The sequence below is a fragment of the Sinohyriopsis cumingii genome, chromosome 18 (assembly GCF_028554795.1).
Source record: "Sinohyriopsis cumingii isolate HCF-2022 chromosome 18, ASM2855479v2, whole genome shotgun sequence".
In the NCBI taxonomy this organism is placed as follows: domain Eukaryota; kingdom Metazoa; phylum Mollusca; class Bivalvia; order Unionida; family Unionidae; genus Sinohyriopsis; species Sinohyriopsis cumingii.
In genome coordinates this window covers 88,461,036-88,486,787 of record NC_142978.1, presented here as the reverse complement: position 1 = coordinate 88,486,787, position 25,752 = coordinate 88,461,036, and the positions used below count along the sequence as shown (strand labels likewise).

The following is a 25,752-nucleotide window of genomic DNA, read 5'->3' as shown; positions in this document are numbered from 1 at the left end:
CTGGTTCTTTTATCTTATATAAATGTAATATGAATGATCGATTTATGATTAAATTGTCCAATTTAATGATGAAATGAAATTGCCAGCACTCATTATACAGCAGAATACGCGTGATGTTTGCACTATGCAGCTTATTGGTAGGTAAATTTAATATATCTCACGAACACTTCAAATATTACGGAATGGATTTTTTGTTTACAATGATTTCCTTTATTTGAGGTTAGTCATTACTTTTCTATCTTAGAGTTAAGACATAACAAGTGTTTCTTTCAAAATCACATCATATACTTCCTCAGTTAAAACTGGTTCTTGTACTGAAATGTAGGAACATGTAGCAACATGGAGAATCTGTTACACGCTTTTTCTGTGAAAAGGACCAGTAGATCTCAATTACGATGGGGCTGGTTTAATATTTGTTCTGTACTCCATGTTGTTACTAGCTATTACATGTTGATGTTTTGGATTTAGAGCCATTTTGCGACAGCGAGAAAAACAGAGTGAAAACAAAACAGCACAGCATTTGCAAGGGGGTTTTGGTGGAGGCAAAATATCTGAATGATGTGTTAGACTTCTGAACCTTCTGTCACATCATCGATGTTCACCATGACCGACGAGACGTATGCAGCCTTAGTAATTATTATTGTCTACTACTGCAGTCGCAGGAGTAGGCCTGGACGTTGAATTGTAGTTGCAGCTGACGATGATCCAACGTTCAACTTAAGGGCCACCCGAATCTCTCAGATGAAAGATACTATTTTTTTAAAAGCCAAATGAAACGAAACTTGGCTTCGTCCATGTGTGTGTGTGTGTGTGTGTCTGTGTGTGTGTGTGTGTGTGTTCTGGTTTGCTCCTTCTGAAGAAAAAAATAAGGCAAAGAGACATGTACGTTTTTGATATTTTCCCTCAAATACGAATTACACTTAAATTTAAAAACACACCATAATCTTTCCTTTCTGACTTTCCCCATAAGTGTGGGTTCATCTGCATCGTTTTATTCTACTTGCCTCACGAGTGACAATTCCTTTACTGGAATATAGGAATATAGTGTGTACCCAGGTCAAATCAAATTGTGAATTACTATGGAAAGTCAACATTTTCCAGCAAATAACAAGAAGCCAAGAGACGACTTTCTTTGTCACCCATATGCTTAGCGATTAGCATAAGCTGACCACAGCGAACTTTAAGAAGTCTTGAATGGTCATGAATTAACATCCATTGCCTAAATAACAAGACCGAGAGAGCCAGATTCAGCAGAAATTAGTTTAGTAGTTCTTGAAGATTACTTTTGCATTCGACCTACCCAATAAGTGATTACAAGATGAATAAAAAATACGAACTAAGAACTAAATTTACAGAGTGATATTTAATTATGTAAGTCTCAAGTTCCAGAGCAAAAAGCAGTTGTCTTCATTACGGATTTTACTTAGTTTTAAGGGACTTGAAATGACAATGAAAATCTCTTGGTCAAGATTATTTGAGTCGATCTGTTACTGATAAAGACTGAAGTCTCATGTGTGGAAGTTTAGTATACCTGAGGAATTAGCTTCTTCCACATACTTGGACAAAATTCAACATATCTGACAATCTAATGACGAAACTAACCTAACAGACGGAAAAGAGACTTCACTTGTACCATGTGTGAAATCCGAAAGATAGTGGACAACTCAAAGTTATATCAGTGGATCAGCTTTGGATTTACAAGATAAGAATTACACAGATAAATAACTACTAAGGTCAAATTTGTTTAGCCTGTGCAATCGCAGTGCCTTGAACTCATGCCTATAGGGCCATCGATTTATTACGTATGCAAAAATCTGCCAAAGCTTTACATCTCCCCCTCCCTGTAGATATGCGTATTTTTTTACACCCCCCACCTACGTCTTGACGCACCCCACCCCACCCCCGAATTCTATAGAAACGCAGAAACGATCAAGGATTAATAATATTAACGTGTTTAATAAAACAGTCAACCGATATTGAATGTCTGGCTCCATTAAAGAAATAAGCTGCGTTATTTAAAAAGTTTGTCTAGTGTCCGCTAAAATTAAAACGCCGATGTAACGTATTAGACAAATCATTATTGAAGTTTCACTCCCCCCGTTTCCTTTGCATTATCAGTAGTCCCCCCATGTGCTAGCATATGAATTTTGATTATCCCCTCCCCTTCTATGCGTACGTCCTAAATAGACTGCCCCTTACAGAACATTAGTGCAGAAATGACAAAATTAAGAAAATAATCAACTGACAATCGGACATGTCTAAACAATGGTCAGAAGCCGATATTCTTTGGTATCATGCTAGCATATACAAAGAGACAGTATTTGTAATTCCGGAAGTTCAAAGATATGCTAGTACGTCTTTATACGATGAAAGAATATCCTCAATTCGTTGGATGAGCTCTCGTATTTCGAGGACTGGATTTCCCAGACGGAAAATACATTCCCGTTTATTATCCCTTGGAACATTTCAATGCTATTACAAGTGCAATACGAGTTCTCGGATACGGATACTATGGCAACAAATGTGACTAAGGATCTAAAAGTCGGGAGCATTATATTCACTTTGGGGAGATCTGTCTTGGGTGTCTTGGATAACTCATTGTTGCAAACTGCAAGGAAATGTTCGCCAGTCATGATTGTTACGAGCAGCATGGCATGAAGTAATTCCAACTGGAGTAAGATGCTTGAGAAATATTGATAGTGGGCCCCACTTATGAACATCTCCTATGAATGAGAAAGAAATTGTAACCAATATTATGACTCTGTGGTGTTAAAATAAGTACCATAAAAAAGCGAAAACCAATAGTTCTTTCAAATTTCAACAAATAACCTATTTCCCTAGAACACAAAGCGAAAAGGGTAAAAAGAGCATACGGTGTTGCAAAATAAATTCCACATAGTCCTAGAATTGCAAACACAAGTCCTAATCATTAAAGATATGATTAAACTTAAGTTGTATTCCAAAATAAATCTAACGCTAGACGTATTGAAGTGCGATTGATCGCCTGTGTCTTACTGATGTGCCAACAGTCTTTTGATGAATAACAATACTACTAATCCTTATTTGAATTTCACTATAAATCCACATATCTGTTTCCAAGAATGAAAGTGTGCAAATATATATATATATATATATATATATATATATATATATATATATATATATATATATATATATATATATATATATATAATCTATATCACATGGGCTTATAGTGTGTGCAGTTTCATAGTTTTGATATTATAACATGTGAACATATCGCTTTATGTATTTCTGATTGGTCCAAATAAGCCCATGAAATTAATGTGCAGTATTCTCTTTACTGGTTGGCTGCGATTGTGGAAAAACCTTTTGAGCCCCGCCTTCTGGAATGGGTTGTATTGAATATACATTTTGGCGACCATTTTTCAACTCGACTCCGAAATAAAATTGAGGACAAATTATCTCAGATGTCTGAATATAGACAGTTTACCACTACAGGAGATTGTTATGTCATATATAAAAATATCATCGCAAGAAAAATGGCATAAAACTCAAAAGAACAAGATAAAGAAGTAAAACTAAGGGTATTGCTCATTTGGTTGGGTTAAGGGGGGGGGGGGAGGGGGCTGTATCTCTGTAACATTGAACCCACCCTATATAAAAGCGTTGTTTAAATGTTAATATACAAGCGTGGTTTAAATATTAACTTCCAGAAGTAAAGAAACTCACTCCTGTTCATTGAAGAATGTGGACATAAACCGGTCTCCCAACTGACAGAACTTTATCCGACCACAGCATATTTACGTAGTAAATGTGGGATGCAAATCTGACTCATACTGAAATTTGCTTACGTTTTCTGTACAGTCTACTGTTCCAGATTAAAAACAGCAAATATCCGGTCACAAACAAATTGCAGTAAATATGGGAATTTCTGCATCAAGTAATCGTATTTCATGAAAATCGCAACAATGTAATCTTTAGTTGTGAAAGTGACATGTTAGGGTAAACACATACTCCAGGCCTACTGTCTACCGTATCAAACAATGTGATCATTCTGTTTTGAGTTTTGTCGTTACAAAAGGTTCTGTTTATTCGGATTGTCCATTGTTCCTTGATTTATAGTTTGTAAAAAGGTACATTCTACATTTACTAGTTCAACTTTGTTTGGGACTATATTTTATGCAGAAGAAAAGAAAGGTGCGTCGTCAGTCAGAATGAACGAAGTTATTCATTCTTCTTTCTGTCTAATAACTATCAACAAGACAGAAACTGTGATAAAAGGAATCTTAAACGAGTAATAATTTAATATACATTATGAAACTCTTTGAATAATATCCATCTTTTGCTCGCCAAGGCTCGCAAAAAGTGAACCTTTTTCAACTAGTTTCATAAATTCACACACACACACACACATATATATATATATATATATATATATATATATATATATATATAGATATATATACTGCTTGGTCGCCTCAAAAACATCCTTTCTCAGCGTTCCCCAGTGACGAATTGTACTACTAAAGCACCAGAGAAGCAGCAGGGAGGGCGAATCCGACATTTTGTCCAATCGTCATTTGGCTTAATTAATACCTTCTGCACTCAGCGGATCCAGCGTCGTCAGCGCCTGGTAAAAAAAAAAACGACGCGGTCGTCGGGGGATCGTCCAATCGTCATTTGGTTTAATTAATACCTTCTGCGCGCCGATCCCAGCGTCGTCAGCGCCTGGTAAACAAACGCGACGACCGCGTCGATGTCATCGCCCTCCCTGCTGCTAAGAGTTACAATGATCTTATAAACAGAGTGATCACTAACTCCTCCTCTTGTAGATCAATTAGGTTATTCGACTGATCGGTAAGTCTGAAATTAATTCTTGTTAAAAACCGATTATGGCATCGCATATAGACCGGATTAATCGGACTCTCAACGATTAAAAATCCCGGAGGGGCTGTTGGTGAAAATGAATAAAGGATATACGCCTGTTGAGCCTGATCTGATTGCTTGGTATCCACCTGGTAACTCCCTTCGATAACATCACACACTAGATTGATTGCTATCACCGATGCAATATTTACGTTGTACGGGGCAATATGCCTACCACCCTCTCCATTATCGTGTCTGAGGATAGTTGATGGACCGAGAAAATCTCTTAATGATTTTCTTAGTTCTGGCGCGTTGTATCCTGGAAACTTGAAATCGGGTAAATCGGCTTCTGTGATATTATACTCGGTTAGGAATTTTTGTTTATTATCATCGCTGTTAGCGGATATTGTTTTAACGATTCGTTCATTGATATATTCCATGTCTGATATAAGTTGATTTAACACCTCAACGTGTTTTCGTGCTTTCGTTTTCCGTAGCTGTTCTAGTTGCAATTGGTAATTACGATTAATCTCGATAAAACCACTAGCGATATCATTTAAATTAACTGTGACCACGGCGGACGATTCAGGAGTTTGCTTATACGGAAAATACCATTGCATGGTATTCCTGTTTTGAAATATAAATCTGCTGGGTAATAACGTGTTTTTTATAATAGACAAATCATTTCGATACCCGGGATTAATCTCATGATACGATTGCGCATTCGTGTGCAAGTCCTCGGGGATTCCATGAGGTGGATTCTTAGGCCATCCTAGTATGGTTCTTATCGAACTGTTATAAATATCAACCATATACCCCGGTGTGCTTATTTCAATCGTCGACGATAACGTCGGTTCATGAACCGTAATAGCGATTTTTGATTCTTTTCCTGTGATCGATTTTATGCTGCGTTGAAATTCTTTATTGATTTGTTCTATTTGGTATGACCCAGTTGGTATTGTAACCTCCTTCCAGTCTGGGGTCCCATCGGGTTTATTTGTCCATGCAAAAACCAGCGAGTTATTAGGTTGTTGTCCGTTAAATGCGTCCGCTCGGATATTAGGCCAACTGTGATATACTCGCAATTTTGCCAGCGCTATTTCCTTCACTGGAACCGGTGATGGGAAGTTTACACTGAATTCGGGTTTCGTTGATGTTATCGATATCATACTTGTTTGTACCGGAGTGGTGTTTTCCGCGATCCGTTGAAGCAATTGAAACCCTTCGGGGTTCAGCGACATTATTATTATTCGTTGTTTTTAGTGTTTAATTTTTACAACCTGCTTGTTTTAAGCCCATTGAAGTGGTTTCACCGACGTGGTTTCCGGCTTCCAGTTGAAAATTTTCGATTTTTGACATCGCGGAGCCATACAACTGGACCATCGTGGAGAATTCAACATCGGATATGAACGAATTATCAATCGACAACGAGATCAACCCGGATAATTTCGAGTACGCGTCGGATACTATTTGATGTTTTACTGTATACTCGTTGAGTTTTTTTTGAGAACACGATGATATCTTTCTAGTGATTGCGTTGGCAACTCCAGCAATTGTTGTCGCCGCGGAGATAGCGATTGGAACAGCGATCGGGGCCATCATGGTCACCGTGGATAAAATGACACCGGTACCAGCTACTATACCGGACACCGAGTACACGGCCACGTCGATGGTGGTTATTTTTCGACGGTATTTTTTTATTTTTACACGGTATTGTTCGGAAAGCGTTTTCAAGTTCGCGGAGAATTCTTTTACGGTATCGAATCGATATTGATGTGACGTCGGTGATACCTCTGATTCAATTACCCTGGTGGTCATTTTATTTTAAAAGAGCTAGTGTTTTCAATTACTCACTTAGATCCACTACAAATTCTACACACCATGTGATGTTTGTCCTAAATAGATTGCTATCAACGGCTTTAATTATAAACCGTTCGATTGTATCCTTGTCAATGATTGTTGATATTGTATTGTTAAACCCAGATGAACTCGGCGATGATATACTGAACTGCATCGCCGAAATCAATGTCAATCGATAAATGCCCTTAACAATTGCGGTGATATCTATTGCATTACGCGTAGGAGTCCAATCGAATGATCCGTATTGAACCGTGTATACGCTATTGCCGATGCTCCCATGAGGTGTTTTCATTTTTTCGAGTTGCTCTGTCATTCTAGGTAGTCTGTCTTTAATCGCTTCAACATCAGTTTTGATCGTTCCTATTTCCTGTGTATACGCGTCTATATTATTCTTGTTCGCTGTAACCTTAGTAATGAGTGTATTTATTTCCCCTCCATACGCGTCTACATTTTTTTTGTTCGCTGCAACCTTAGTAATGAGTGTACTTATTTCCCCTCCATACGCGTCTACATTTTTTTTGTTCGCTGCAACCTTAGTAATGAGTGTATTTATTTCCTGTGTATTCTCGGTTATACTTTTTTTGTTCGCTGTAACCTTAGTAATGAGTGTATTTATTTCCTGTGTATTCTCGGTTATACTTTTTTTGTTCGCTGCAACATCAGTTTTGATCGTTCCTATTTCCCCTCCATACGCGTCTATACTTTTTTTGTTCGCTGCAACATCAGTTTTGACTGTTTCTATTTCCCCTGTATGCGCGTCTATATTCCTTTTGTTCGCTGCAACATCAGTTTTGACTGTTTCTATTTCCCCTGTATGCGCGTCTATATTTCTTTTGTTCGCTGCAACATCAGTTTTGACTGTTTCTATTCTCCATCCATGCGCGTCTATATTATTCTTGTTCGCTACAATATCAGTTTTGATCGTTCCTATTCTCTGTTCATGCACGTCTATACTTTTTTTGTTCGCTACAATATCAGTTTTGATCGTTCCTATTTCCCCTGTATGCGCGTCTATATTTCTTTTGTTCGCTGCAACATCAGTTTTGATCGTTCCTATTTCCCCTGTATGCGCGTCTATATTTCTTTTGTTCGCTGCAACATCAGTTTTGATTGTTTTTATTCCCCCTCCATACGCGTCTATACTTTTTTGTTCGCTGCAACATCAGTTTTGATTGTTTTTATTTCCCCTGTATTCGCGTCTATATTTCTTTTGTTCGTTGCAACATCAGTTTTGATCGTTCCTATTTCCCCTCCATACGCGTCTATATTCCCCTTGTTCGCTGCAACATCAGTTTTGATTGTTCTTATTTCCCCTCTATACGCGTCTATATTCCCTTTGTTCGCTGCAACATCAGTTTTGATTGTTCTTATTTCCCCTCTATACGCGTCTATATTCCCTTTGTTCGCTGCAACATCAGTTTTGATTGTTCTTATTTCCCCTCTATACGCGTCTATATTCCCTTTGTTCGCTGCAACATCAGTTTTGATTGTTCTTATTTCCCCTCCATACGCGTCTACATTTTTTTTGTTCGCTTCAACATCAGTTTTGATTGTTTTTATTTCCTGTCCATTCGCGTCTACATTTTTTTTGTTCGCTGCAACATCAACTTTGATTGTTTTTATTTCCTGTTCATACGCAGTGATATCATTTATAGTTGTTGTAATCTCATCCAGCTTGATATTTTTTTTACCAAAGAATTTATCAAAGTTGTCATCGATCCTGTTAACATTTTTTCGTAACGTGTAAAATTGGCCCGACAGCGTTGTAAACTCCGAAATAGTATTTTTTATTGTTGTAATATTCGGTTCGGTTACCGTCGGGGTCCCAAAAAAACTAGCGGTAGTGAGTTGTATATCGGTGACAGATTTTTTCACCTCGGTGACAGATTTTTTCACCTGCGTGTCAAGTTCGGTCACCGATCTATCCAACCTTATAAAACCGTCTTGGATTGATGTTATCGTCGATAAATGTTGACCCGGTTTGAGTCGTCCGTCGCTGGTATACAGCGCGATAGCGTTCTCGGCGGCATCACGCTGTCGTATTAAAACGTCATCCAGCGACACATTACTGGATTTCAATTTACCCTGGCGGTCTTGAAATACAACTATTTCACCTGGGTCAACACTGGTTAAGTTTAACGTATCAGCGATTTCATCCTCGATTAGTTTTTTTATGTCGGTGGCGGGCGTTTCCGTGGATCCTTTCAGCGCCGAAATAGGTCGTCCCCAAATATCAATCATCGTTATTGTAAAAAAAAACGGTGTTTTTAATTAACCCGCCGGGCCTCTACGACCCCACTAGTGTATTCGTTTACAACCACATGAGGTGGTTTCCGCGATGATGAAATCGCCGCGAGTACGTTCAATACCTCACGGCCACATATCGGTGGGTCGCTTAATCGCTGTGTTGGCAGCGTGGAATAAAAAACCGGGGCTGAACACGCCCGGATATACCGCATGAACTCGTTTGGCGGGGCTAACCCGTATGAATCAAAATAGACGATCGCACGCGGATCAATCGCGTACGCAACCCAATGAGTTCCCGCTCCGGAGGACCCATCGAGGTTAATTATGCCGGTTTCAATATTCCTTGGTTCCGCCGGTAATTGATCCCTCATAAAAACACCCCTGAAGTTTTTTATCGCTAACGCGTCGGCGGCGTCTATTAAATCAAAATTAGACATAGGAGTCATTAAACGGTTCCCGGTAGTCTTAGACCCTTTCCCGAATACCATGAATACGGGGTTCCCGGTAGTCTTAGACCCTTTCCGGCCACGGATAGTTTTTTTTTATAGCCTTTCCCGGTTGCCTTCTTCAATGCCATCCCCGCCGCGGTACCAACGGCTCTTAACGCCGCCGCCTTCGCCACTGCTGGTGCGGCCGCGGCAATCAACGCCGGAATCGCGGCTAACAACGGAAATATCCCACCGGTCTTTTCCATGTTTTTAATCGCTGCGGCCGAAAAATCTATTTGAACACCCTTTTTATTCTTCATCGCATCATTGAAATGTTTTATTTGACGCGCCGTCAACGATATCTTATGATTACCACCTGCCATCTGTGACGGCTTCAGCGTTATTGTGGTTCCGCATTGTTTAGCCGACTTTGATCGTAATTTCTTGACTTGACCATCAGTTAGTGTAACGCCGACAACACTATACGACATTTTATTGTAAACGCGTTTGTGTTTTCAATTACATGTTTTCCACTGGCGCATCAACGATTCTCATTCGTCCACCAACACCTTCCAACAGCATTGATTTATCGCTGAGGATGACAGCAATAGCTCTATAATCAGCAATAGCTCCGCGAGTTACATTAGCTCGGAAGTGTATATCAACGACGGATTGTCTTGTTAAATCAAGATGTTCCAGCGAAAAGTAATAGATCGGATATAGTTCTTTGAAATCATGTTGTGATATTTGCAAACCAGTGTCGACGTTTTGATCACGACTCATATACGACAGCAACCGATGGTACACGCGTGCAATATGGTTTTGACCGTAATTAAGTTGTATATCCTCAGATGGTTCCTGCTGGCCGTTTATTCTCAGCGAGACGTCAGTAACGCCTAATTGATCAAATATCATATGGCTGGATAATTGATTATCAACTCTCGTCATATCCTGCAACGCAACAAATATATGACGCGGAGCCGAAATGCCTTGTTGTGATGCCAGGTTCCATGTGAATATACCATTGATATTTGATTGCTTAGTATCTGTTGTTGTTGTTAGCCAACTTAGTAATGATTTTCCTCCCTGCTCCATAAAGGATAGCAATCGTGCCTCTGTGGTAATGGATGGAGTCATTACTGGCATCCACAATAATATTTTAGTTAAAACGACTTTACCAGGGTCATTATTTGGATTTGCAAGATCCGCTGGAATTCTCCAAATTGCATTTCTATCATCACCTTTTCGCACAAGCACCACGGTATGCTTTGCTCCGTAGATAACTTTTCGCACGTTCCTACAAAATCCAAATATATGATGCAGTGGAATCGCGCATGAGAAAGATCTACGCGGTCCTGTTAACATTGATATGCGTGTTGCGGCTCCGAGGTTGAAATTAGGATCGCTGTTTATAATCATATTCTCAACATCAGCGTTAGCGCTATTATCATTATTTCTTGGTCGTCTTACCACAAATTGCGAGTTTCCAGCAGTGTTTCTAGTATCCTTTGCAAACATCATAGATGGACCCGCTGATCTTGTATAATCGTCGGAATATCTTGCTAGCCCAATTATTGTTGTAGCCACGTCAACATCGCGTTCTATAGACTCGATCTCTCTTCCATCAATGAGATATTTTGCACTCTCAAATAGCGCCATTACGCCGTTATTGACTAAGCCAACTTTGGTACCATCTGGATACGGTGCTGGTACAGCAGGAGTATCGGCCTCTGTTACAAGTTCTCCTTCGATTTCAATAAACGCTTCACACGGCAAAAAGTATTTACTGGTATCATGGACTTGAAGTTCAATTCGCGATCGTATGTTGGGTTGTACTGCATGATAGGAATAAAATTGATAATTACGGACAGAATCATCCTTGTGCACTGGTGCGTCCATATCAAACGCCGGATCAGCTGTTCGTTTATTTAATAATACGCTGATGCATCTAAATCATCATCGTCGTTTTAAACCACTTCCCGCTATCATGTTTGCGATGTCATCTTGATTATTGTTTACCAACGACGCTAGTTTTTGTTCCACTGCGTTATTTATTACTTTACTGACATTCGCAGGCATCACTGTCGTTGATGGCATCACCGGTGGTTTCTGTTTTTTTCTTCTCACCAACGACATTAGTTTGTCCTTTGCTGCAGAAAGCGCCTTTCCGGCAACATCTCCAATAGCGCTGATTCCCTTATCACGAATAACATCAATAGCCTTCATTCCTAATTGTTTGGCTAACGGCTCTACTTTTGGAGCCATTCTTGTAAATAACCCCGCAATGGTGCTACCGAGACCATCTCCATAGTACGCGCGGTAAACAGGCAATCGCGAGTTTACCACGTAGTCGAGTACTGGTTTATCGTGGTTGTAGTGTATGATCATCTTTATTATAAAAACACCAGTTTTCCAATTAGTGATTGATCACCCCCCTTCCCACCACCGACTTATAAATTTTGTCAAAAACATCGATTTTCTCTAAATGATTTCCTGGGGTTTTCATCGGCGGTAAAAATCCGCGTTTTTTGTCAATTTTTGTTGTTTTTTGTCAATTTTTGGTCGTTTTTGGTTGGTTTTTGCCGGTTTTTGGTAAAAAACATCGATTTTCTCTAAATGATTTCCTGGGGTTTTCACCCGTAAAAACTAACCAAAAACGACCAAAAACGACCAAAAAACGACCAAAAACTACCAAAAACGACAATTTTATAATTTCTTTAATCATCCACTAACTCGTCTATGAGCGTTCGATATGCATTAATGTCCATGATACCGCCTGCAAATAACCGCTTGCAAATATCAGCGGCCTCATTGATTATTTCCGGAGAGTTATTTCCGGCTCGTTTTCCTCCGATTAGTACTTCCAGCCGTGATATATCACTGAGAACACTATCAGGACAAGCGTTTTCAACTAGACCACTACCACTTGGATACCCCTCTCCGCTTGTTTTTTTAGAACCAGCTTTTTTTTGACGTTTTTCTTTTCGCTGTTCTTGCTGTTTTATATCATAATCATCAATTCCTTTTTTAAATTCTTTATATCCCAATTCTTTTGTATCCAAGCGATAAATCTCTTTATTCGTTTTATACAACCAATTAACCCAGTCATCTCGTTTTATATTACTGTTTTTATACTCGTCTTTTAAAAAGTCTTTTCTTGAATGATAGCTGTGAGCGGCAAAATTACCAAAAATCCTATACTCGTCGGATTTCAGTAATTGAAATTGTTTTATTTGTGCTATAGCCCTTTCAGTGAGTTTATCTATAAAGGAAACCCCTCTTTGAGTGGAAATTTTTTGAAGTTCACCAACATCACCCTGTTCAACAACGGGTTCAGAATCATCAATATCAGCTAATCGTTCATACTCTCGTTGGGTTTTTATATCACCGGAAAGTTGTTTTATCCGTTGCTGTGTTTGTTCTGTCTCTGCTGCTATCTTTTCAAGTACAGGAAGAAGAGGCGCCTCTTTCCGTTCGCCTTCCTTAGGAATATCTCCATATATTGCCCGTTCTGTTGCCGCTGTAACATCCCTAGTCGCTTTAGTTACCTCAGCAAAGAGTTGTTCACTTCCAACAGTAAAATCAGTTTGTAGTTACTGCCGTGTTTGAAGTTGTTCTCGAACCCTGTCTCGTAACGGTATGAACTTTTTAAGCGCCGCTAGCCGCTCTCTGGCTAGCCGAGTAGTAAGTGATTCGCCTACCATTATTGCAATTGCTCCGCAATTTCTAATTTCCCGCCAAGCGTGGCGAGGGGGGGATATGTATACCATCGGGGGCTCCACGGAGTTTTCGTCTATAATCCTTCTAATGTTTTTGATCTTACTAGAAATCTCCCGGCGTCGTTCATAAACACGTCCAAGTTTTTTTCGTATTATTTCAACGGCAGTAAATAGTCCAATGAATGCATTTACGTCATTGTGGTACAGGCTCTCATTAATCGCATGTTGTAATCGTTTTATAAAAAAGTACTCGCGGGCCAGGGTAAAACGCCCCCGTTTCGATTGTTCGTTAATAATCTCATAATCGGATAATATTTTTTCGCTGTCGAGACTATCAGATAATTCAATTCCTTGATTTTTTAATTTTGAAATCTCGGCTAATATATTATTGATGTCTTCGATATTCATATTCTTATAAAACATCCTTATTTCTAATATAAAAAAATGAACTCTGCGCAGTGTGTTAACATTCGATTGAACCGTAGGATAATTCGTTTTCTTCCGGAACAGACAATGTATTGTCATGGCGACTTCGTCAGCGCCATAGGCGCCGGTGACCTTGTCACTCGCTGATATAATCGGAGGATTCTGTTACATATGAAAATCGAATTTTGCGTCCGTTTTTTTTTTGAGATCGCTGAATTCTGTATTCCTTCTGCAACAAATCGTATTGAGGCGATACAAATGTCAAAATATTTTCCTGCCTCATTCATCGACTGAAATATTTTTTCCTCGTGAGTTGTTGCATCAAATGACTTTACGGGTTTTGCTTTCTTTGAGTATTTACCAGTTTCGCCTTTTTTGGTATTTTGACTTTGCGAGATAGCTTGCAAGTTTATAAGAGAATTATCAGTCTTATTATTATTAATATGATCAATCACAAGCCCATTCTCGATTAATCCGTTGAATACTTCAAATACCACCCTATGAACATAATACTTCTTCTTTCCGGCACCAAACATCAAATACCCCTGATTATTTTTCATCCAACTGGTTTTTTTAGTCTACAATTTCTAACAACACCGTCGCGAGATGCCTCGTAATTAACGAGCACAGGGTGAGGTCTGAACTCTTGGTCCATTTGTATAATAATACTACTTGTCTAATTCATTATTTGGTTTAATTATAAACCTTTCAATGTAGTCCTGAGGTGTTTTGATGACGAAGTCGGCGGTGGGGTCAATGACGGCGTTTTTAATTCGCTTGTCGTAATAACGTTTTAACTCTCTGTATCGCTTTCCGCCACAATTGATACACAACTGCGATTTTCCTCTTACACCAACGCGACAAACCAAGCACAGGAGGGGGCCAAGAGAACCATTACGAACGCTTTGTAAATGACACCCGCAGAATTCACCTCTACATGATTTATTGCACGGGGTTGTCGACCCAATCATCAACCATTTGCAGTGATTCATTATACTATATTCTTTTATTTAAATACTTGTTTTAATTATATGGATGAGTTCGAGAGATTAGCAGCAATTAAGCCCTGGAAAAATATTAGGTTTAATCTCGACAGAGTCCTCAAGGACGCACCAAAAGCGTTAATAAACGATAGAACCCTGTTGAGTAAAATACGCGATTGTATCAATGAATTCAAGCGTGATGGTGCATCTCATAGTTGGTCAACATTTCGAATTGATGGTGTTGTTGATGCTACCATGAACGACAACCGCGCAGCAACGATAATATCACAACTTGACGGTAAAAAGTATTTCTTCAGAGTAAAATTCATTGTCCGGGTGGAATCAGGTAATTGGATCATACGTGATAAATTTGAACCAGTTCTCAGCGACAAGAAAACAGTTATTGTTAGCCGCGACTCCAAGCCGGGGTTGTTAACCGGAATTGACAGACCATACTATGAACGAGCGTATCCTGAAACAGCAGTTGTTTATGGAATATACCCGTTAAATAAGAAACCTGATATCGGAAAACTAGCGCCGATGAAACAGTCAACGGGGATAAATTGTGTAGCAGAACGAATAATAGAGCATTTTACAAATGCGTGTCGAGGAAACAAATTGACTGATTTACGACGCAGCAAAATCAACCAGTGGGAAAGCAGGTTGTCAAAATTAAACACTAAAAACAACGAATAATAATAATGTCGCTGAACCCCGAAGGGTTTCAATTGCTTCAACGGATCGCGGAAAACACCACTCCGGTACAAACAAGTATGATATCGATAACATCAACGAAACCCGAATTCAGTGTAAACTTCCCATCACCGGTTCCAGTGAAGGAAATAGCGCTGGCAAAATTGCGAGTATATCACAGTTGGCCTAATATCCGAGCGGACGCATTTAACGGACAACAACCTAATAACTCGCTGGTTTTTGCATGGACAAATAAACCCGATGGGACCCCAGACTGGAAGGAGGTTACAATACCAACTGGGTCATACCAAATAGAACAAATCAATAAAGAATTTCAACGCAGGATAAAATCGATCACAGGAAAAGAATCAAAAATCGCTATTACGGTTCATGAACCGACGTTATCGTCGACGATTGAAATAAGCACACCGGGGTATATGGTTGATATTTATAACAGTTCGATAAGAACCATACTAGGATGGCCTAAGAATCCACCTCATGGAATCCCCGAGGACTTGCACACGAATGCGCAATCGTATCATGAGATTAATCCCGGGTATCGAAATGATTTGTCTATTATAAAAAACACGTTATTACCCAGCAGATTTATATTTCAAAACAGGAATACCATGCAATGGTATTTTCCGTATAAGCAAACTCCTGAATCGTCCGCCGTGGTCACAGTTAATTTAAATGATATCGCTAGTGGTTTTATCGAGATTAATCGTAATTACCAATTGCAACTAGAACAGCTACGGAAAACGAAAGCACGAAAACACGTTGAGGTGTTAAATCAACTTATATCAGACATGGAATATATCAATGAACGAATCGTTAAAACAATATCCGCTAACAGCGATGATAATAAACAAAAATTCCTAACCGAGTATAATATCACAGAAGCCGATTTACCCGATTTCAAGTTTCCAGGATACAACGCGCCAGAACTAAGAAAATCATTAAGAGATTTTCTCGGTCCATCAACTATCCTCAGACACGATAATGGAGAGGGTGGTAGGCATATTGCCCCGTACAACGTAAATATTGCATCGGTGATAGCAATCAATCTAGTGTGTGATGTTATCGAAGGGAGTTACCAGGTGGATACCAAGCAATCAGATCAGGCTCAACAGGCGTATATCCTTTATTCATTTTCACCAACAGCCCCTCCGGGATTTTTAATCGTTGAGAGTCCGATTAATCCGGTCTATATGCGATGCCATAATCGGTTTTTAACAAGAATTAATTTCAGACTTACCGATCAGTCGAATAACCTAATTGATCTACAAGAGGAGGAGTTAGTGATCACTCTGTTTATAAGATCATTGTAACTCTTAGCAGCAGGGAGGGCGATGACATCGACGCGGTCGTCGCGTTTGTTTACCAGGCGCTGGGATCGGCGCGCAGAAGGTATTAATTAAACCAAATGACGATTGGACGATCCCCCGACGACCGCGTCGTTTTTTTTTTACCAGGCGCTGACGACGCTGGATCCGCTGAGTGCAGAAGGTATTAATTAAGCCAAATGACGATTGGACAAAATGTCGGATTCGCCCTCCCTGCTGCTAGAGAAGGTGAACAGCCTCTAATTGACTCACTCTCGAATCGCAAAAATAAGCTTTCCTAAAAATCGCAACAACAAAAAATCTCAAAAAAGGGTCGCGGCGGCACCGTGACACATATTTGTCTGTTCACCTTCTATGCCGCTAAAGTTAAATAAAATTATAACAAATAATTCCACCAGAGAGAGGGCGAACAGATTCTAATTGACTCACTCTCAAATCGTAAAAATAAGCCTTCCTGAAAAACGCAAAAAAAATGATCACGGTGGTAAATGGGGCGTGACAGTGCTGTTATCAATTAAAAACAAATTGTATCAAATAATGGTTCATCCAGAATCTTATACTGATAGATTAGCACGTGAGCGACTAGAAGCAATAAAAAAATTCTTCTTGTGAGAAATTCATTCAGAAAAAGGTACAAGAACGTCAAGAATCGCAGGTTGAATACGCGAGGGTATAGAACAGTTATTTAAACCGGTTACTAAAATTACTGAAGAGGTCGTAACGGCCATTAAGGAAGATCTTCCAGTATCAAAACAAACTGCTGAGCAAACTACAAAAATAGCAGAAAGAACTAAGAAAGCAAAAAGAATTTTACGAAATCTTCCAATTGATACTGCTACCGCACAACCTCCACCCGTCAGTGAAGAAATACTTGAGGGTATTGGCAAAGTTCGTACTGAATCGCCGACGTGAAAAAAGAACTAGCGCCTAAACCTAAAGTAAGAAAAGAAAATATTAATCTGATTAAAAAAAATTATGGAAGGTTTTGTCGAAGATATTAAAAATACTAAAAGTGAAAGATTATCTGAAACAAATAGTAATTAGTGTGGTTAATATATCTAGTATTTTAAAACCCGGTTATGAAGGCATAAGTGATGATAATCTTATTAACTGGATATATCGCATATATAGAAACAAAAAATACAAAAAAAGGCAGAGATGATGATTTAGAATGCAGAAGTCTTGTTGAAGAAGTACAAAGACTTTATAGAGAGACACTGAAACAAATAGAACAACAATAAAGACTACAACGCCCCAGCAGGAACCCTCATATCAGCTTCCTCCACCTCTGCAACAAATAGAACAACAACAATCTTCTTCACCGCAGCAAAAGTTTATGTCGGAACTTGAAAGATCTAAAGATCTAAAGAGCTACTTTAAGAAAAAGCAGAAAGATCACCCTTAAGACTATTTGAGAAAAAAGCGGAAACAACAAGTGAGGAAGAAGTAGCAACCGAGAGTGGTTTTTCTTCCTTGACTACGCCAGTGGTTACTTCATGCCCTAGCAATATTCTTTCTGAGGTATAACGACTAGAAGTTCTCATAGGAGGAAAACGTGCTGGTAATAATTCTCCGGAAATAATCAATGAAGCAGCTGATATTTGTCGACGATTATTTCAAGGTGGTATAATCGATATTAATGTTTACTGATCTCTTGTTGATGAAATCGTTGATGACTACTACAGTGATTAAATAAATGAGTACTAAATAAGATGATCGTATACAACAGTCAGCCTGGACCTGTGATGGCCAGGGCAATAAACACGATTTCCAACCTACAGAGCGATTGACAGAGATGGACTTGGTGATGTTGTTCAGGGATTATTCAGAAGGTTAGCTCCAAAAGTAGCACCTGTTGCTGAACAATTCTCGATGAAAGCTATTGACGTTGTTCGTGAAAAAGCTCCTGGTGCAGTTATTAACACTGCTGTAAACCATTTTCGGCAATCAAAGAAAGACTAGCACGATTAATACGACATAAACCACAACCAGTAAAATTACCAGAGACGGTTTTACTATATACGGAAGTCATTCCTGGAAATGTCAGCAAAATTATAAATCAAGCCGCAAATCAAAAACTGTCGACCTTGATGGATCAGCGGGGCAGTGAAGCAGAAAAGAATATTGTTTCAATTTTGATATCAGGAAGCGGAGTTTACCGAAAGCGGTAATCCTCGTGTTAGACGAAAATAATTATAATAAAAATGTTTAAGCGTATATTCGACACAGCACTTGATATGGAAGCACCAGTCCTTAAAGATGAGTCTGCGTGATTATCAGTTTTATTCTTATGACGCACGACTACCAAATCAGCGTGGAAGAATTGAGTTACAAGTCCATGATACAAGTAGATACTTTTTACCTGCTGAGGCTTTTACTGAGGTAGAAGGTGAAATTATAAAAACAGATGATACTGTATATGCAGATGGAGCACGAGTTGGCTTTGTCAACAATGGCGTCATGGCATTGTTTGATAGCGCTGCTTATATGATTGATGGAAAAAACATCGAGACGATTCAGAAAGAAGTTGACAATAATGATGCCCCCGACGACAGTCAGTATGATATAAGACGACCAAGAAATGCTGCCGGCGGCATTGACGCAGATGTAGCGTCGGTGGTTCATGGTGCTAATCAAGAATTTAACCTTGGATTTGCAACACTCCAATCAATGTTGAAAGGGCGTCGTAGAAAATTTTCACGCGCAATTCCACTGCCACATATCTTTGGATTTTGCAGAAATGTTAGAAAATTTATTTTTGGAGTTAAAAACATAGTTGCTCTTGTGAGAAAAGTTACCGACGACGGCGCTATCTGGAGACCTGTTGGTGATGATGGTAAAGTAATGCTAACAAACCTTTCGTTGTGGATGCAGGTAATGACTCCAACAATCGCAGAAGAACAACGACTAGTATGTTATGGACACCGGTGGTAAATCACTACTGTCATGGTTGACAACAACCACTGACAGTATACAAACTGACGATAACGGGCGATTTACATGGCACATAGCATCACAGCAAAGTGTTTCTGCACCACTACATATATTTTTTGCTTTTCAGAGGGCTAATCATTAAACTCACAAACTCTTGCTCACATGATATCTGACATACCGGGTGTTACCGAGGTTTCTTTACGAATAAACGGACAAGAACCAACAGAAAACATACTACTGAATTATGAACAAAATCATATAGCACGTGTGTATCATCGGTTAATGACGTTTACGGGAGGCGATCAAAACGTAGATACTGGTTTACAAATCTCGCAACATGATTTTAAAGAACGATATCCGATCTATTACTTTTCGCTGGAGCATCTTGATTTATCCAAACAATCAATCGTTGATATACACTTCAGAGCCAGCGTGAATACAGGTGGTGGTGGTAATTACAGAGCAATCGCGATCATACTTAGCGACAAAGCAATGTTACTTGAGGGTGGTAGTGGTCGAATGAGAATCGTTGAAGCACCAGTAGAAAATCTTAATGTCTTAATGTCTTACGTTACTCCACGTTATTTAGAAACACGAGCATTATCATAAAAAGTCATCATATCATCATTTTAGTGTCAGTCTGACTCCATGTCAGATCAAGAAACTACAAACTGTATCAGCAAAAAAATGTGGGACATCGATAACGCTAAACCACAATCAGATTACAGGCGGTGAAAACAAACTATTGTTGACAACACACCAGTTTAAACAACATAATAAAGCCAAACAATCCAGGGGCCCCGAGTGGCCTAGTGGTCTAAAGCGCTCACCGTTACGGATCACTGCCATCTCACCTCTTTCTGCGTGAGTTCGAGTCTCAGCCTCGGCTAATGTTGGTACGTGAGAAAGCCTGTCAGTAGCTTCTCGTGGGTCGATGGTTCTTCCCGGGGTTTTCCAGGGTTCTTCCTCCACCAATTATACTGGCCGCCATGTATAGCCTATCTTGTGCTGGAAAATGGCGTTAGACCCTACAACAACAACAACAACATCCAAACAATCCAATACTGGAATACAATTTGAACTTTCCGCCGAAGCCTTCAAAGATAATGCTAATACAGATGGTATATTTCCACTTCTCGTGGAAATATCAGCATTGATAGCCACTGAAGCTCCAGCCGTTGCAAAAGCGGCCGCGTTAGGTGCTGTTGGATATGCTGGTCATAAGCTAGCAGAAAATGCAATAAGAAGGGGGATTAAAAAACGGAAGAGGTCTTAGACGTCCGCGAACTGATCGAGGAAAGGGTCTGAGACTTTCAGGAACACTTATTTGAAAATCAGCGGTTTTACACCGATGTCAAAGTTTGATTTCCTTGATGCTGCTAAGCAACTAAAAATAAAAACCTTTAGACGTGTTTTTATGCGAGATCAATTACCATAACAACCAAACAATATTGAAACCGGTACTAGTAATCTCGATAACAGCACTGGACCTGGAACTCACTGGGTAGCATACGCGATTGATCATCGTAGAATTATTTATTTTGATTCGTATAGGTTAGCTCCACCTCAAGAATTTATGCACTATGTCACACCGCCCCAAGTGAACATGGGCGTAAAAACCTGGTACTTAACGCTACCAACACACAAATTAACCGATCCAAATATATGCGGCCGTGAAGCACCTGCTGTATTCGATGTTGTATCAAAGACACCATCGTTGCCACCTCACAAAGTGGTGCACAATTATACAAGTGAACAGTTTGAGAAATCATTGATTTAGATCAAGAGAGAAGAAAATAATTGTAGATATTTACGGAAGCTCCCGTGGTGATACTAAGCGAGTAAAAAAATCCGACATAGATCTGTTAAATTACGCGACAAAGGATGAACTCGCTGATTTTATGAACCCCTCTGGAGTTGAGCGAGATGAAGTTGTTGTTTTTCAGGACAGATACGGTGTTTTAGAAACGAGCAATATCAAATGGAATGACGTAGTTCGTAGAGTTCTCGGTGCTACTGCGGACAACATTTCAGTATTTACTGACGGGGGTGGAATCAGAGACTCAAATATATCGTTTACAACCATCAGAGAAGAAATTGCTAATCGTTTGAAAAATACCGGTGACACAATGACAGGTGAACTCAGCATGAACGGAAATAAAATAGTCTTGCTAAGAGATCCAGCATCCGACGAAGATGCCGCGACGATAAAGTATGTAGACGTTAACTACAGCACCGAAGATGGTAAGTTATCCACGCTGAGGGCCGAGTATGACATTCACGTAAATGTGTTTACAAATCTTCGTAGAAATTTTAGAAAAATTAAAGAAATCGCAGAGGAATTCTTTGGCAGTCCGTTGTCTGTTTGACGTGAAACTCTCTGATATTAACACAAATATTGAAACGATTAAAAAAAAACACAAGAAGATGTCGTAAGTGGGATTCCTGAGATCGTTAAAAAATTTAATCTGATTAAAATTCCCCACAAATAGTTCACTAATATAGTATACACAGTGTCATCGGGATTCTCGATATGGTCACAGCAAAATAATGTTATTAAACCTATCGATGAAGTCACTGGTGTATACAGGTTGTCTGTGTTCAGCGCTGCAAAATTTAGTATTTTCACTACGTATCCCTGGCGGCATACAACCGATAAGTTTTCCGGGGTTGTGTCTATTGTGTTAAATAGCGGAGACGAAGAAACAGTTGTGCTACAATCAGCTGATAAGAAATTAAACGCAGCATCTTACTGGTGGTGCCTGAAATTTGTTGCTGAAACGCCTCAGTTGGTTACTGTCTAAAGTATATGATCAAGTACGTGATTGGCAAATAACATTGAAAACCATCATGGACAAGTATACAACAAAAGTATCAAAAAATACCGAAGACGCGCGGTTCTGATTGATGTTATTGTGTATTCGGTACGTATACTCGTTGCGTCCAGCGGTATGGTCTTATCAGTACTAACACCAGTGATAACAGCAGTAGCTGCAATATGTGTTTCATCATCGGCGACCATCACTGCGATATTTAATAATATTAACACAAAATTGTACGATTATATGTAAAATTACACACAGTATCTAACGTGTATTCTAAATTGTCGTCACTGATATCATCAAGCCTTGACGATACGACGATATCAGATTCTGAATTTGATGGGATGCTTAAGATATACAATGAAGTCATCGATTTGGAAAATGAAAATGTAAATAATGACAGAACTACTTCAGCAGATAGCCACAAACACAAGCCCGCTGAAAACCTCGATGCTATCAGTAAACTCCACTAACCCTGAGTTCAGCATTAATTATCCAACTGCGATTCCAGTAAAGGAAATCGCGTTGGCACAGCTGCTGATATACTACAGTTGGCCTAATATTAGATCAAGGTCATTCGGTGACTACAATCAGATAATTCTCTGATATTTGAAAATAAAAAAGGATGATGGAATACCCGATTGGCAAATTGTTGGAATACCGACCCGTAATTATCACATCGAACAAATCAATGATGAATTTCAGCGTCAAATCCAAGATAGCCAATACAGTACATGAACCGACACTATCAGCCGCGATTGAGATAAATTCTCCGGATTACGCCGTAGATATATACTAGTCATCGATCAAATCCATGCTAGGATGGCCTGATGTTGCTCCACTGATACCTTCAGCACCACCTGAACCAACACGGACTTATTTTACTTTGGATAAACTACCACATTTAGGAGTTATTAATCCCGGTACTCGCCCAAGATAAAGACATACGACTTCCGACATTTACACGGAATTAAAAGATATTACCCCGCCCGTTGAATCATTTGTTGGAGATGACACACCACATCATGTCTTTAAGAGAGGAGAGTATTTTTATTTCACAATGAAATTTTCAGATAAATTTTAATCCGACTTCTCAATCAGTACCATAAGTTTGCACTTCCCCTCGTCATTTATAGCTATTAATGATAGAGAAATTAACGATTTGTTTGATGATATTAAAATTTTTTATAATCAATATTTGAAAAAAATACGAGAGTTTTTTTGTAGAATATCTGTTTGATATAAAGACATCACGAGAAAAAATAATTGTGCAGGTAGAAATATTGAACCAAATCTTATTCGAATATAAATTATATAATAGGAATCTTTTGATTGCTGTGATTAAAGCAAAGGGAAAAGTCAAACAAAGATTTCTGAAAAAATATAAAATAACAGAAGCAGATCTTTTGCCTTTTAAAATTCCCGGGTATAACGCAGACAAGTTAACTAAATCCGTCAATGATATCATCGATGGATATTTCCCTAAAATACTTGCTGAGAGGAGAAAGATAACACCACTGTAGGATAACATTCTCTGACACAACAATGGACAGCACGGTGAAGGCCGTCATATGTCGCCGGCGATTGTAAATATATCCTCGACGATCGCGGTCAATCTTATATGTGATGCAATTGATGGAAGTTATCAAGCAAACACCGATATATCGAATCAAGCACAGCAAGGATATATTCTGTATACTTTTACACCACAGATACAACCCAGATATATGATTTTGCAAGAACCGATAAATCTTGTCTATCTACGATTTCATAATCCGCAATAATTTGCTTTACCTTCATGGAGAGGTAATAAGTCTGAATTTATATGTGAAATCTTACAAATCTACGATATTCACAGATTTTTATTCGTAGAGTATTGTCTCTTCTTGATAAAATCAAGGGAACAGAACATACTTTAAAAATACCACTGACGCGTGATGCACATTAAAAAGAGTAAAAAAAATAATCTCGTCGTTTGATTTTGTCCTCGATAATATCAAAGTAGTGGATATTTTTTTTACTGACAAATCGACTAAAATCTGATACACTTTCACTTTCATTTCCACGAATGTGTGTAACTTTCATTTCCACGAATGCGTCTAACTTTCATTTTCATTACCACTAACAGTTTCTGACATAATTTTTCTTAATTGTCTTATGCGAGTATTGATTGTTTTTTTTTCTTTGCTTCATATTCACTAGACAGTTCTGATCTAATTTTTTCCAATGCAAGTGAGAGAGAGAGACGAATTCCCTCACTTCATTTTCTTTTACTGAGGCCATCGATTGAAACATCGCAGTTTGAATTTTTTTTACGAACCGGTATTCTGATGGTAGTGTATATCCCCCCTCCTTTTTACGTTCTTGTAATGTATCAAAATCAGAAATATTTTTTTCAGGATTTAGTTCATCAGATATATTTATGCCGTCTTCTTCTAATTTTTGAATTGCAGAAATAATATATTTTCGTAATTCATTATATAGTATATAATATTTCTTTAAATTATATTTCTCAACCATATGATATCACACAATTGTGTGAAACGCAACCTCTAGATTACTCACCTCTACCAACTTCAGTCCGGACTGATAGAAAAACTTTCCGTCTTTTTTATACACAGATGTTTCCAGTGATTTACGCGAGTTATTTTGCGATTTCACATGATGACCTATTGGTGGAATTTACGCGAGATATTTTGGGAACTCACATGATGAGTTATTGGGGGAATTTACGCGATGATATATTTTGGGAATTTATATGATGAGTTATTGGGCGGAATTTACGCCATGAGTTATTTTGGGAATTCATATGATTTACTGGAAACACTTGTTTATGGCTATAAAAGACAGAGACTCGCGACTTGTTTATCAGTCCGGACTGAAATTGGTAGAGGTAAGTAAAATATTTTCTGTCAATTATCACGTAGACATTTAAATTGTATGATCGCGACTGCTATAACGACAAAACATATTTTGCAAATGAGATAACTGCTTAAATTATCTACCGGAGAAAACTTAGACTGATGGAGTTATCTGCGTAGATTTTTATCAAGGACATTGTCCGTATCTAACACAACGGGATATACTCAAACACAATTTTCTGTTTGTACTTTTTTGAGTAAGCTGATTTGTATATTTTATTTGTAACTTGTTGTACTGTGACAGTGATACTTCTTTCCTGCAACAGTAAATGTAAGACAACCACGATAATCAACACTGCCAACTTGCTTTTTAGTCGACAGTGTCTGATTACACCATCACGAGATGCTTCATAATTTGTTATGATAGGATGTCTGACAAATTATTTTTGCTCCATTATATATAATATAATATAATTTGTCTAAATTATAATTTGTCATTACAAATCTGGCTATATAATCTTCAGAGTTTCTTATAAGCTTTTTATCAAGGACAGAGTCAACGTTGTTATTTTTTTATCATAATAT

At 38.7% G+C, this 25,752-nt stretch overlaps 1 long non-coding RNA gene across 1 annotated transcript; it reads right to left on the bottom strand.

The window, feature by feature from the left end:
• Nucleotides 1-224: 224 nt before the first annotated feature.
• On the bottom strand, nt 225-24,908 carry LOC149777251 (uncharacterized). Its single transcript, XR_016416168.1, has 3 exons — nt 24,872-24,908; nt 17,365-17,483; nt 225-2,723 (listed from the first exon to the last, which is right to left on the bottom strand). It is a non-coding gene; the product is annotated as an uncharacterized LOC149777251 (long non-coding RNA).
• Nucleotides 24,909-25,752: the final 844 nt, after the last annotated feature.